This window comes from Equus asinus, chromosome 21 (assembly GCF_041296235.1).
Source record: "Equus asinus isolate D_3611 breed Donkey chromosome 21, EquAss-T2T_v2, whole genome shotgun sequence".
Taxonomy (NCBI): Eukaryota; Metazoa; Chordata; class Mammalia; order Perissodactyla; family Equidae; genus Equus; species Equus asinus.
The window spans coordinates 97,244,357-97,257,183 of record NC_091810.1 but is presented as its reverse complement, the minus strand read 5'-3'; the positions used below and the strand labels follow the sequence as shown (position 1 = coordinate 97,257,183).

The window sequence follows — 12,827 nt, the reverse complement described above, 5'->3', positions numbered from 1 at the left end:
TCTTAAGACCTCTCCATTATCCCTATTACTTAGAGACTTTATGGTAAAGTGACTTGTAAAATTCTTTGTTTCCTTTTAAACTGGAAATCCACATCCTCTGGGGAGGGGCGGAGGAGGCCGGTGATATGAATTAACTTGCTGGTTGTTGGTTTCACTTTCTGTTTTTGGCTGTGCGAAGTCAGCTTCTGCTACTGTCTCTGGTTTCTCTGCTTCCAAAGCTGGATTCTCATTTCTCACCTGTATGGGTCTTGTGTCCCATTCTCTTTGATCTTGTAGATTTATGTCTTCTTTAAATTCCTAAACTGTCATTCTGGTGGAGTTTTGGGAGAAAGTGAAAATAAATGCAGCTGTTTAAACTACCGTGTTTAACTGGAAGCTCAAAACGTATATTTAATTCTATTAAATGTAATCTTGGTGGTTCTGGCTGTCAGTTTAGCTTGTCAAGATGTTCCAGACCCCGGTGCTGTCATCCATCACACAGTTTGCATGACCAAGCTTTGTGATACATTGCTAATTTGTCCTTTTGGAGAGTCCAGGATGAAAATAGCTATTTAATAAGTTTTCTAAGGTTTTCAACACAACACATACTCAGCTCTGCTCCTCTCTTACAAATTTGGCTGCCCTGTGTGAAAATTCCACCTGGTCACTATGTATCACCTTTTTTCTGAGTTGTGACCAAAGCTTCTTAGAAGTTTATCAGGATATTTGAAGCAAATTCCCCCCTCCACCCATTTCTCTCTCTCTTTCTCTCTCTCCCTCACACACACACAGTAGTTATTCATCTATCTAAAACCAAAGGCATCTATGACGTCTAGATTTTGAATAGCACAGTTTTGGGTCTGTGACCTTAACTGATTAGGCTGATCAGAGTAGCTGATAACTTTAAAGAGCACATCACTGCCTCACACTTCTAGACCCTTCCACTAGGCCTGCTGATAGTGTGTACTTACTAGGGATTGAAGGTGACCCATAAAGGACACCCAAATTTCCTGTGTGTACCTCACGTTTTACAGGGAAGGGGGCTTAAATCAATTTGATGGAAGATGCTGGAATATTCTAGAAAGAGTCAAGACTTCCTCACAAATGCAAGAAGGGCCAAATTGGGACAAAATAACTAAAATTCTGAATGTGATATCAGATTCCATTTCATTCAAATATCTAAAATGTAATTAAAAATCCAAGAGCTACAACTTAACATCTATAGATATTTCGTGTTTGCATCTTTGGAGGTAAAATATTTCTAAATTTGTTTACTTGAAAATTAGTTTCCTGACCATAGTTTGCGGCTTATCTCAACTCTCTCCTGTTTTAAGGTGATATTTGTGGGTTCTTTTGACTATTGTTGAAATCGTCACTGTGGATACCATTTCTCTTTCTACTCTCTTAGGGGAAACTAATTGTTCGCTCACAAGAGGGCACAGTACCTAAGAACTGAAATTACAAATGCTCACACTTCTTGTCTTTCATGTTCCAGTTAGTGAGGCGTGTTCGCAGTTAAATTACGTCCTACAAGACTGAATACTTGCCCTTGTTGAATCATCTACCCCTAAGAGGCAAAAGCTTGAGCCCCGCCCAAGCTAGTTTTGTTTTTAAACAGCCGTTATGCATTTTTGCTTTCATTCAAGGATTAAGATTTTTAAAAATCATAAGTAGGTTGATCTGGATAAAATAACAGTTGGGAAAATATTCAGAAAGATACTGCGAGACTTGTGCAGAAACGGCAGTGTTTGGAGGGGAAATGAAACGTTTTACGTCAACTCAAGCCCTAACTAGCAGTGAATTTGGTTATGACAACGCATAGTGCTGCTTTAGAGGTCCTTAGTTCTGAGAAGTCTTTCCTAAGATAGAGTCCCAGAGGACGAGCGTGCCCACCAGCCAACTGCTGTGCTCCATCCCCAGGAGAGCGGCTTGCCCTGCTGGTAATAATTTTCTCTGAGCAGGCAGTCTGCCTTGTAACATCTGCTCATCACTTCTCTTGGACCTAAACAGAGAGGACCTGATGCCATATGATGTGGGATCAGAAGCAGATGCTGGCGTATCTGAAGCACAGAGCAAGGACAGTCACACACCTGATGGTGCACTGAAGATTGTGGTTTAGCCATCACTGCTGTTGTGAGGGTTTTCCTACCCATTTATTAATAACGGGAGTTTAGAAAAAGTACTTTTGTCCTAACCTCACGAGAGGCACTAGGTACGTAGGTACATGGAGGCATTATTAAAACAAAATGGTTCCAATTGTATAGCAACCTGTAATTACATATTGCAAAAAGGCAAGGCAGTTCAGATGCGATTCATTATCGCACTAACGCTTCTTGATTTTTTTTCCCTGTTATACTGGGAACTCCTCCAATAGTGGCTGGGGAGATAGAGGGGAAAGAAATCCCTGACAATTTTTCTTTGAAACAGTTTAAATACACAAAAGATTTTTACAGCAAAAGCTTAAAATGGGTTTTAGCAATACTAGATTAAGCTAATTTGAACAGAAGTATTTATGCAGGATATATAATTAAAATATTACCAGCACCATAACTAATAACAGCAGACGTGCATTAGCACTCAGAGAGCGCAGTAAGTACATACTCAATGTTGAAAGGTACTGTAAATACAGACATAGTGGAGGATTCTTCCCTCCAAAATTGTGTGCCATAAAAACTGGGTTATGTCAGAAGGGCACAAATGTCACATTTCCAGAAATAGTCCAAAGGTTGGCTTTCTACTTTTAAAAGCCTGGCGGCAGTGAACAGAGTGAGGGATTTGATTTATAAGGACTTGAGACATAAGTCCGTCTTGGGAGACAGGGGGTTGGGAGGTAGAGGGGGTTGGAACTCAAGATTGTTGCCTGAGGGAGAAAAGTGTCAATTTTCCAAGTATGTAAAACTGAAGTGGACGTGTGACAGAGCTTAGCCTCAGAGGGAACGTGGAGGAGGGAGAGCCCTGTGGATGCTCACAACCGTTGAGCCCCCGCCTCCTCTCCCTCTGGGTGCAGCGTGCTCAACAATGCATTCAGGTCACACCCGCACGGATGCTGGGAAGTGCCTGCCTGCTCTCTGCTGATTGAAATTCCCTGCGCTAAGTTCACCTGCAGGAGCAGAGGAGCATATGCAAAGGGCTCAACGGCATTCAAAACCATTTGAAACATCCTTATATTTTTCCTTTCTGTCGTCTCATCACTTGTGTTTCTCAAAATAAGTTCTTAGCTTAAAAGCAGTAGATATGGGAGCATTTCTGCCCCATGAAACTCTAATTTGGATAAATTTTTAAAGTGATTCCATATTCCGTATATAGTAACACCTCTTCCTCCTTGAACTTTTCCCAGCAGGTAAGAAAACTGAAACATGAATGTTCGTAAAGGCAGGGAAAATTTTAGTTTTAACTTTTTTAGCATCTGCTACAAAATTACTACCAGTCCCTGAATTACGTATTTATTTCTTTGGGATACCTGATCATTTGAACACCTATATTTAATCAGAAAATTATGAGCTTTGGTGTTGGGGCATAAGGTGAAAGGTAAAAAGCGATTGCCCATAAAATACAGCATGTGGAGTGCAGGTTTACGATGCGGGCGGAGAGCCCCTGCTGCAGGAGGTGTTAGAGAAGCTGAGCTGTGTGAAGGGACGACAGAGGCCAAGATGCAGCAAGCTTGGGTAAGTACCAGAACCAAAGAGGTCGGTGCCCACCCACGTGGCCCTGTGATGCGGATTTGATTGAACGTCCAGGAGAAGGGTACTGCCTCATGTTTTACCAGGGGTCTCCAGCTGACGCTCAGAGCACTGGCCCAACATCCAGCCAAAGATGCTTTTTCTATAGAGTTAGAAACATCAATAAAAGAATGATATAACTGAAGCATTTATAATTCAGATTTTAGTATCATTGGTTACCAAGTTCTTGTCAAGCTACAATGGAAACATTTTCAAAGAAATAGGAACACCTGTAAATGTGTTATCAAAAGTCAACTATCGTTATTTGCTTATATGATCTTTGGGTTCTTGTGATCCTTGTTTTGTGAAATATACTCATTTCTGTAGCCATTTATACTAGGAAAGAAGGGAAGGAAAAGGAGGAGGAGGCAGGGAAGTATGAAAGCAGAAGAAGATTGAAAATATGGGATATGAAATGTGTAACATTCTAATTTAATGAAAGGTTGGCTTTCCTTTATTATGGGAAAGGCCACACGGGCCTTTCCACTCCTTATTTCCAGAGCCTCTTCTCAGAGCAGACCTGCTTTCTTGTGTCCTCCTTGGCCACAGGAAAACCCTTACATTTTGGAGACCCTTCAATATGCTCAGTGTATTTTCTGTACCTGCATCAGAAATGATTTTGGCTGTTTCCTTCCAAGTTGTTACTATTCCAGACTCAACTTGCAACCTCAGTAGTTTGGTTTCTGAGGACTTCAATAGGTTTTAAGGATGTAGCATGGCCTGAAGCAGCTTCTGCCTGTCACTTCAGACTGCAACAACCTTTCATTGGCTTCCCATCCTTCTCTGTTTGCGGGTTGGTCTGTGAAAACCAAGAATCTAAAGTCTCTATGACATCTTCCCCTCTGCCCCAGAAATATTAGTTTAAATTTTTATTTTTCTCTTTTGCAGTCATAAGAGAAAATCTGAAGGTACTATTGCAAACCTACAAGATATGTACAATCTTCTGCTTTCCTGAAATATTTGCTGGTACATGACCAAGCCTTTCTGCTCTGTTATTTTTTCTTTTTCATTAATAGTGTCCAGGTTTATAGACTCACGTGATTTGCTGACAAAAAGGGTCTGAGTATTTTCTTTTTTGGTTTCTCTAGGTGACTGGAAGTTTCTTATGGGTGAGACTCTCTGTTCCTCTTTGTCATCCTTAGGCCCTAACATGGAGCCTGACATCTAACACGTACTCTACTGATGCTTTTGAAACTGAAATGTGAATGCGTTTAACCAAACTTTATACATGATCAGAGTAACTTATTTCCCATTTGAACCCTTTAAAGCAATTTCATACCAGTTTCTTCAGTATTTTGGGGCAGAATTGACCTCTCCATCTTTGACTACAGTCTCATGGTAATATTGATTCTGCTAGTATCAGACTTGAATGGCCATTACTATTCATTACTCCACTGCAAAGTAGTTCATTCAGCTCTCCAACATGAAGAAGTGTACACCTGGTGTCTGGCTGGCCTACTTATTAGGCAGCCTCGCTCTTAGCTGAGGCTGGGCAATCTATTTTGTGTTGGTTTTGCTTTAGAGGAAGCACAGTTTGTGTTGGACTTGAGGTGACTTGACACTGATCTCTTGGAACAGATGGCAGCTAACCACTGATGTCACAGTAGTGAACCTTCAGGGATGACACCTGGAGACCACAGGTAAGTGTTCCTGCACACAAAACCCAATGAGATATAATTGTATCACCTTAAGATCTTCAGTTAGTAATGCCTAGCTTAAAAAAAACTTATCAAACAACATTGACAGCAAATATAGTATAGTCAAGAGGAAAGATGAGTATTGCTTTCCCTTATTATTTCCTCCGGCAGCCTTAACACATTTAGCACTGTCCATGTTAAGATTTATCTCCTGAGAGTGACAAGGATAGCCTTTATGGTTAGACCTGGACTTGAATCTCACTCCCACAACTTTCTATCCACGGGGACTGGGGAATTTGGTTCACTTCTCTCAGCCAGCTTTCTCATCTGTAAAGTGGAGAAAAATATATAACTGCACAGGGCTATAGTTAAACAAAACGTGAAGTTTCTAGCACAGTGACTATGAAGGTAACCTCATTTTAAATGTTAGATTTTCCCTTCCTAAATATATCTGGTATTGATCTTAATATTTACAGTTGAAAATTCATGCATGGGGGAGAAAATATAACAGCCCTTCATCTAACCATTTTGTTGATTTTTGATGAATTGATCCAAATGCTAAGCATATTGAGTAACTTGTCTTCTAGAAGTTTAAAGTAAAATAAGTTTTTTTTCCGTGAAAAATCATTATAGAATAATGGGGAAAAGTCTTTGATTGGGAGTCAGAAGATCTATTCTCTCGTTCCATGTCTGCCCCAAACACAACATATCAAACACAGAATCCATCTTCTTTCCTGTAAGCTTGTCCATCAGCCCAGCAGCAATCTCAAAGTCATCCGAATTCGACACCGTCAGGCTGTTTTCCTCTTCCTCCGTGCGTCTAGTGAGTCATTAATTCTGTTGCTTCCTGCTTCATAATGGCTTTGTCATCTCCTCCTTCCTTTCCGTTCCCACTGCTAGACCCTAACCTAACACTTACCTTGTTTGCAGACAATTGCGGTAGTCTCCTAATTCAGCTTCCTGCTCCATACCACTACTCAAACCACCCGCCCCAACAAACCTAATTGCCTCAAATAATTTTTTGTGTAGATTACTGAAAAATTGAATATCTTTACAACTAGCTGTGAATTTTCCCCAGATATGACCACATTATACAGCTGGAGCGCAAGCCGTGGATGGCAATATACCTGGTGAGTGGAGGTGTGTTTGGACAGCCCGTGTGGCCTGCACTGAGGTCCTGTCTGTAATTTGTCTAACTCACACATCTAAACAATTCTTGGGCCTATCACCCTTCACTGGTTCTCACTGTCCACACCATAAAGTCCAGAGAGAATCAGAGAAAAGTCTGGGATTCATCCTCATAATCTGGGCCTGACCTGCCTTCCCACCCCGTGTCCCACTATTTCCTGATAGGGATCTACCATGCCATCCAGACTGGTTTTGCATGGCCCTCACCCAGAACAGACCAATCTAGAGGCTACCTATGGAGCAAGGTACAGAAAGGAGGAACAAAGGAGGTATCGATAAATAGGTAGCACTGGATGAAATATTTTGAGGATGTACCAGGACAGGGAGAAAAATTATGAATGTTGCTAAAAAGAGAAGGAAACTAGGAGCCAAAAGCCAGACGTCTGATTTGGGTGATGTACCATAACTCCATTAGCTCAGAAAGGCCAAGTGAGCAGAGAGACCGAATTCTTCAGCTTTTTGATGAGAACCCATTAAACTTGAGAGAAGAATCTGGCATTTTGACTATCTATTAAATTCTTCAGGTTGGAAAGCCCAACTCCTTGCCTCATGATTAAGTCCTGTAAATGATTATTAAGAAAAGAAGACATATGGCACATTGAATAAAGTAAGAACCACATTTTCACAAGGATGAGAAGACATAGCTCATTGACCTTGTTGCCAGGGTCACCATAATTAATAAAGCCTGTGTGTAATTGCAGAGAAAGAAAATTATTATTGCAACTGAGACCATTTGGAGCTACTGGAACAGCACGAGGGACTCTGTTAACTTTACTTACTTCCATCATGTCATGCCTCTCACTGCCTTCTGCTCAACCTCACGGTCTTGTCAAACGAAGGCGAAAGAATTCCAGATCTCAGACGCGTGCCAGGAGATTATTGAAACACATTCTGGAACAGGAGGAGGGCGGAAAAAATAACTCCACGTCTTCTGCATCTGTTACGTGTGCTGCTGCAAGTCATTATCCTGTAGCCAAGCTCTCGCCTCCCAAAACCCGCTCCCCTGACTTCAGGATGTCTGTCACACCCTGCTTCGCGTCAGCAGTCAGCTTCTCGATGTCTGTGTTGTGAGCACAGTAATACCAGCATCAACCTCGCTTTCACATACCCCAGAGGCCTAAGGTGTATACACGTATAGAAAGGTGGGCTCATTTACTATGTGCATAATGTGCATTCATAATTTTCATAGACATTATATGCATCCTATTAAAATTTAGTTGGGCATTTATCATGTATTTAATGTGGTTCTAGCTGTTACTTTAACTCAGATATTATGAAAAGTAAAGAGATAAACAAGATGATAGGACAAAAGAAAAATTGAAAGCGTTAAGAAATAAACAAGGGGACAGTATTTTAGTTGTCTCTGCTATTTCCAGAATGAATAATTGACAGAATGACTCAGGGAGTATCCAGAGAAAAGGCTGGGACATCCTTTCAGATTATACACATCCTGGAAGTTGGTTTCTCCCTAATGATAAGAAGGGATGTTTATGAAACGCACACCATCACTGAAGCACAAAAATCAAAGAATTATCCACACATAATAAACAGCTAAAGCCTATGCTTCATGAAATTGGATGATATTTGCAACTTCAGCGTTTGAGCAGATCTGTGCAGCGATATAGGATCAGAAATATGTAGAATAAGTAATAGATGAAGAAACCTCTGTAATTTAGAGCCTAAATGTCCATGCAAGATAGTCTTTTTTCATTGTGCATCAGCAGCAAAAGGGATGCTGTTCAAGCTGAGCTGGCACTAGATTTCCGACAGAGAAAGTTGAGGAGGAAACCTAGCAGACCCCTAAAGCCACTGAGAGTTTCTTCCCCAACTGGCCAATGGAGTAATAAATACCGTAATGACGTGGATTGGGAACAACACTAATCTCACACTGAAGGGTGTGGTAAGATCTTGTTTATTTATGATTAAACTAAGATTTTAGTGAACTGAGTATTGCCCATTTCCCAATCTGAATAAGTCATTTTCAACATATGCTGAAGTTATCTTCAAAAAGTTCTGTGACAAAGAATTCCTTTGTTGGTTATAGGTATAAACTTAGACTCTAATCATACCAGATACTGCTTTGAGGGTTTCCTATGGGAATGAGCAGAGTAGTTGTGAGCCCCACTTACAGGATTCTGTCTTGCAGCTAGTGCTCTCTAGGTGTTCATTCTTCCTGACACATTGACAGCTGGGGATTTCCCTAATGGTGAGTTTTAAACAGATATTTGGGAGGCCAGAGAGAAGGAATTTAGTTGCGTGAATATCTAACCCTTGTTTATATAGAGGTTGAGTCCAAGACGTAGATTTAAATCTAGGTCCATAAAATATAAATAGGTATATAAGATACATGTGCACTAAAAATTTTAACACCCTGTTAGCAAAACTTTCCTGAATATTTTGTCTTTTCAGGATGGCTATTTATGTTTCTTTCAAAATAATTCTTACATAAGGTATGTTGTTCTTTACGTTTGCTATATCTATGCAGGAGTCAAAATTTATAGTAAATATATCATTTGAGGATATAAAATGGTGCTGGAGATCATTACATGAAAACTGAAAAAGCAAAATAAGCATATGATTAAAGGCAAAATTGGTGATATGGATATCACAGAGTATTTGTGATATCCCATTCATTCATTCAACAAATATTAAGTGCCTACTGTCTACCAGGCATTCTTCTAGGCACTGGAGGTTAGATGAGAGAGGCAGACACTTATTACTTAATTATTAATTATTATTGGGAAAGGGTTAACTCTGGTGGAGATAAAACAAGGAAAATGGTCCTTGTTATACTATGGGTGATCAGGGAAGAGCTCTCTGTTAAGGTTCCTGAAAGGGAAGGTTTGACCCAGGAAGGTAGAGTGCTCCAGGGCGAGGAAGCAGCATGTAGAATGAGACAGGTGACATTCAAGGAGCCAGGTAGAGAACATAAGTCACGTTTGGCCTTGGAAGCCACTGACAGCCCTTGAGCTTCTTCCGACAGAAGGAACCGTCTGAAGAGTTTTGAAGAGGACGATGACATCATTTGACCAGGATGCTCTGACAGTTCAAAGGAGAGATAATGGTGGTATTAACAAGTGCAGTAGCCATCAAGGTGGTGAGAGTGGTCAGATTGTGAATACGTTGTGGAAATGAAGCTGATGTTTGCTGGAAGTGGGGGAGGAAGAGAATTCAAGAAGTCAAGGAGGAGTCCAGGTTTTTTGACGTGACCAGCTGGGAGAAGGAAGTTGCGACCTACTGAGATGAGAGTTGCAGAAAGAGCATCGTGGTGTGGAGGCGGGAAATCAGAAGTTAGTTTGGGGTGTGCCACAGACCTCCCAGTGGAGATGCATTACAGACGGCTTCATATATGGGTCTGGAAATCAATGGAGAGATTCGGGCAAGGAATATACACTTGGCAGTTGTCATTGTGGCCTTCAGTGTTTAGAGGTTGGGGGGGGGTGAGAAGGAAACAAAGGAGACTGAGAATGACTGGTTATTGGAAAAACTGAGAACCAAGAGAGTGGGCTTCCAAGATCCAAGTGATGAGACTTCATAAAGAAGGGAGTGAGCACTGAACAAACGATAATTTACCAAAGAAATGAAGTCTGAGAATTAACTGATGGTTTTTGCCTCTATGGATTATAGTTTTGTTGAGATTATCTTATTGACTCTTTCTGTGGTCCATTTAGCATTTTTGTGGTATAAAATTCCATGAGATTTCAAAATTGAAAAATACATCAGTGGCAAATAGTACTGACAATTGTAATGCTGGTATTGTTCTGGGCAACCTCTGCTGCTGTATTTCTGCTGCTATGAAGAGTTTCATCTAAAAGAACTCCCATTGGCAGACTGATGGCTGCTGGGCGAGGAGCAGAATGCTTTTGTACGTCTGCTTCCTTGCTGTTTAGCATCTTTAATCCTCGTAGATGATAGCAGACTCCTCTGGATCAGACCTAGGCCCCAGAGTACATCGTTATGATGTTCGCTTTATTCACATTCCATTTTCCAGGTCAGAGCTAAAATTATTCTGATGTGACTGCATTTTATCCATTCCCAATACACCTTCCTTACAATCAGAAAGAAGTGACATTAGAAATCAGAAATCAAATTATTGGTCTTGTCAGTTGACTTCCCCCATACTACTACTAAAGCCAAATTTTTTTATTAATTATGATAGCTTTTATTTATTCACTTACAATAATTTTTAAATATAGCATTTCAGAGAATAACACAATAGATATTCATTTATCCATCTAGGATTGATAAATGCTGACATTGACTACATTTGTTCATATTTTTACAAGTTATGAAAAATTCCAGAGTTGATTGAAGCTGGTCTTTATACACCTCGCCTATTCCATTATCTCCAGCTGCTTTCCCAAAGGAAACCGCTGTCTGGATTTTGCACACATTTTTGTCAATCTCTATACTTTACTCCATATTATATGTCAATAAGCAATATATAATATTTATGTATATCATTTCATTTTACACAAATGCCATCTTACTATAATTTTTCTCACCCAACTTTATTTCCTAGAGTTCTGCCAAATTGATATATAGAAATCTACATATACTTTATTTCTTTTACTGCTATATGGTAATTAACTCTATGGTTGTAACACAAGTCCTCATTCTCATATTAGTGAATATTTAGATTATTTCTAATATCTCCCTCATTACAAAAGAAGCGTAATAAAGATCTTTGTGAATAACTGCTTGTGGACCTGTATCAGAGGGTGAGTATCTTTAAGTGGAAATCAATTGAATGAACATCTTCCAACTTATTAATAATGAAAAATTGCTTTTTAAAGTAGTGGTGGAATTCATACCTCTCCCAGTAACTTTGAAAGTTCTCATTTTCACACATTTATTCATACTTAGTATTGTCAGACTCTTCATTCATTACCAAATTGTGAAATGGTTCTCTAATAATTTTGCAAAATTTCCCCAATGTGACAAAGCTTTCATATTTGTTAGTCATTTTGGTCTCCTTGTAAACAAATTGCCTATTAATATCTTTTTTAAGATTCATTTTTTTCTGTTCTATATTAGTTCTATTTATCGACTCTAATACTTTTCTTGTTCTGTGCATTGCAGATGCCTTTTCCTAACCTGTGGCTTGCCTTTTAATGTATATGCAGACTTTCAAAGTTATATTTCTAAAAGAGGTCAGTATTCTTATATTTATTAATCCTTATGGTTTGTACTTCTTGCATCCTGTTAAATAAAGTCTTCATTACTGAGAAGCCACAAAATTATCCTCCTATACTTACTTACAAATGTGGAAAGCAAAACTTTAAAATTTTTATGCCTTTAATGTGTCTGGATTTTGATTTAATCGTGGTAAAATTACTACACTTCACATATTTCCCCCATGCATGTTGTCCCAGCCTTGTACAATAATCTACCCTTCGCCCACTGATGGATCGAGTCAGCTGTCTCACACAGCAAGTTCTGTGTTGTTACGAGTCTCGTTGGGGGGCTCTGTTCTGTTCCGTTGGTCTCTTTGTCCCTAGACCGGTGGCTAATCCAGGTGTTACAAGTCAACTCTCTTCATTCTTTTATGCCAATATAGTCTTTGCTATTTCAGGTCTTCTTTTCCTTCTACGAATTTTAGAACAGATTTATCAAGGTTCATGAAAAATACAGCTTATATTTTGATTGAAATTGCATTGAATGTGAAGATTTGTTTAGGAAAATTGCCATCTTTGTACCACTGTATCTTCTTCCCCATCAGCATTTTACGTCCTTCTATTTGGGTCATTCTACATCCTTCAGTAGAATTTTATCATTTTCCCCATAGGTGTTATATTTAGAGTTATTTCTAGCTACTTTATAAATTGCCTTGCTCTGAGGTAAATATGTTCTTTGTTTTGTTACATTTTCCACATGTTTGCCAATTTGTATGTGTATTTTACACACACACAGGCACACTATGCCATTAGAATAAACTTGCTAATTCTCTTGAAAACCCCTTGATAATTTTGTCCTTTTAATCTATCCGTTTGAGAGGAGTGTGTAAAATTGTTTCTCTGATCAGAAGAGTTACAGTTTCTCTTAGCAAGTCTCTCAGTTTTTGCTTTCTTAAAGATATACTGTTCCGTACATATATATCCAACGGTTCTAAGTATCTCAGTGACATTTTATTTCATACTAAAAAATGACCCACTTTATACAATTAATGAATTTGTCAAAGATACATTTTTTTCTATTATTAGTAATGTGATATGGCCCTTCTTTTGATTAGAATTTGGCTGGTATGTCTTTTTTCCATTTGTTTAAACTTTATTTTAAAACTTGTAAAGTATCAAGACATACC

General features: G+C 39.3%; 1 long non-coding RNA gene across 1 annotated transcript in view; it reads left to right on the top strand.

Annotated features, from left to right (window-relative positions):
• The window catches only part of LOC139041391 (uncharacterized), a 30,806-nt gene extending 24,341 nt beyond the window's left edge, over window positions 1-6,465 (top strand). Inside the window, exons 2-3 of the long non-coding RNA XR_011496454.1 lie at window positions 5,277-5,338; window positions 6,414-6,465. This is a non-coding gene — a long non-coding RNA (uncharacterized lncRNA). The remainder of the gene's footprint in view (window positions 1-5,276; window positions 5,339-6,413) is intronic.
• Window positions 6,466-12,827: the final 6,362 nt, after the last annotated feature.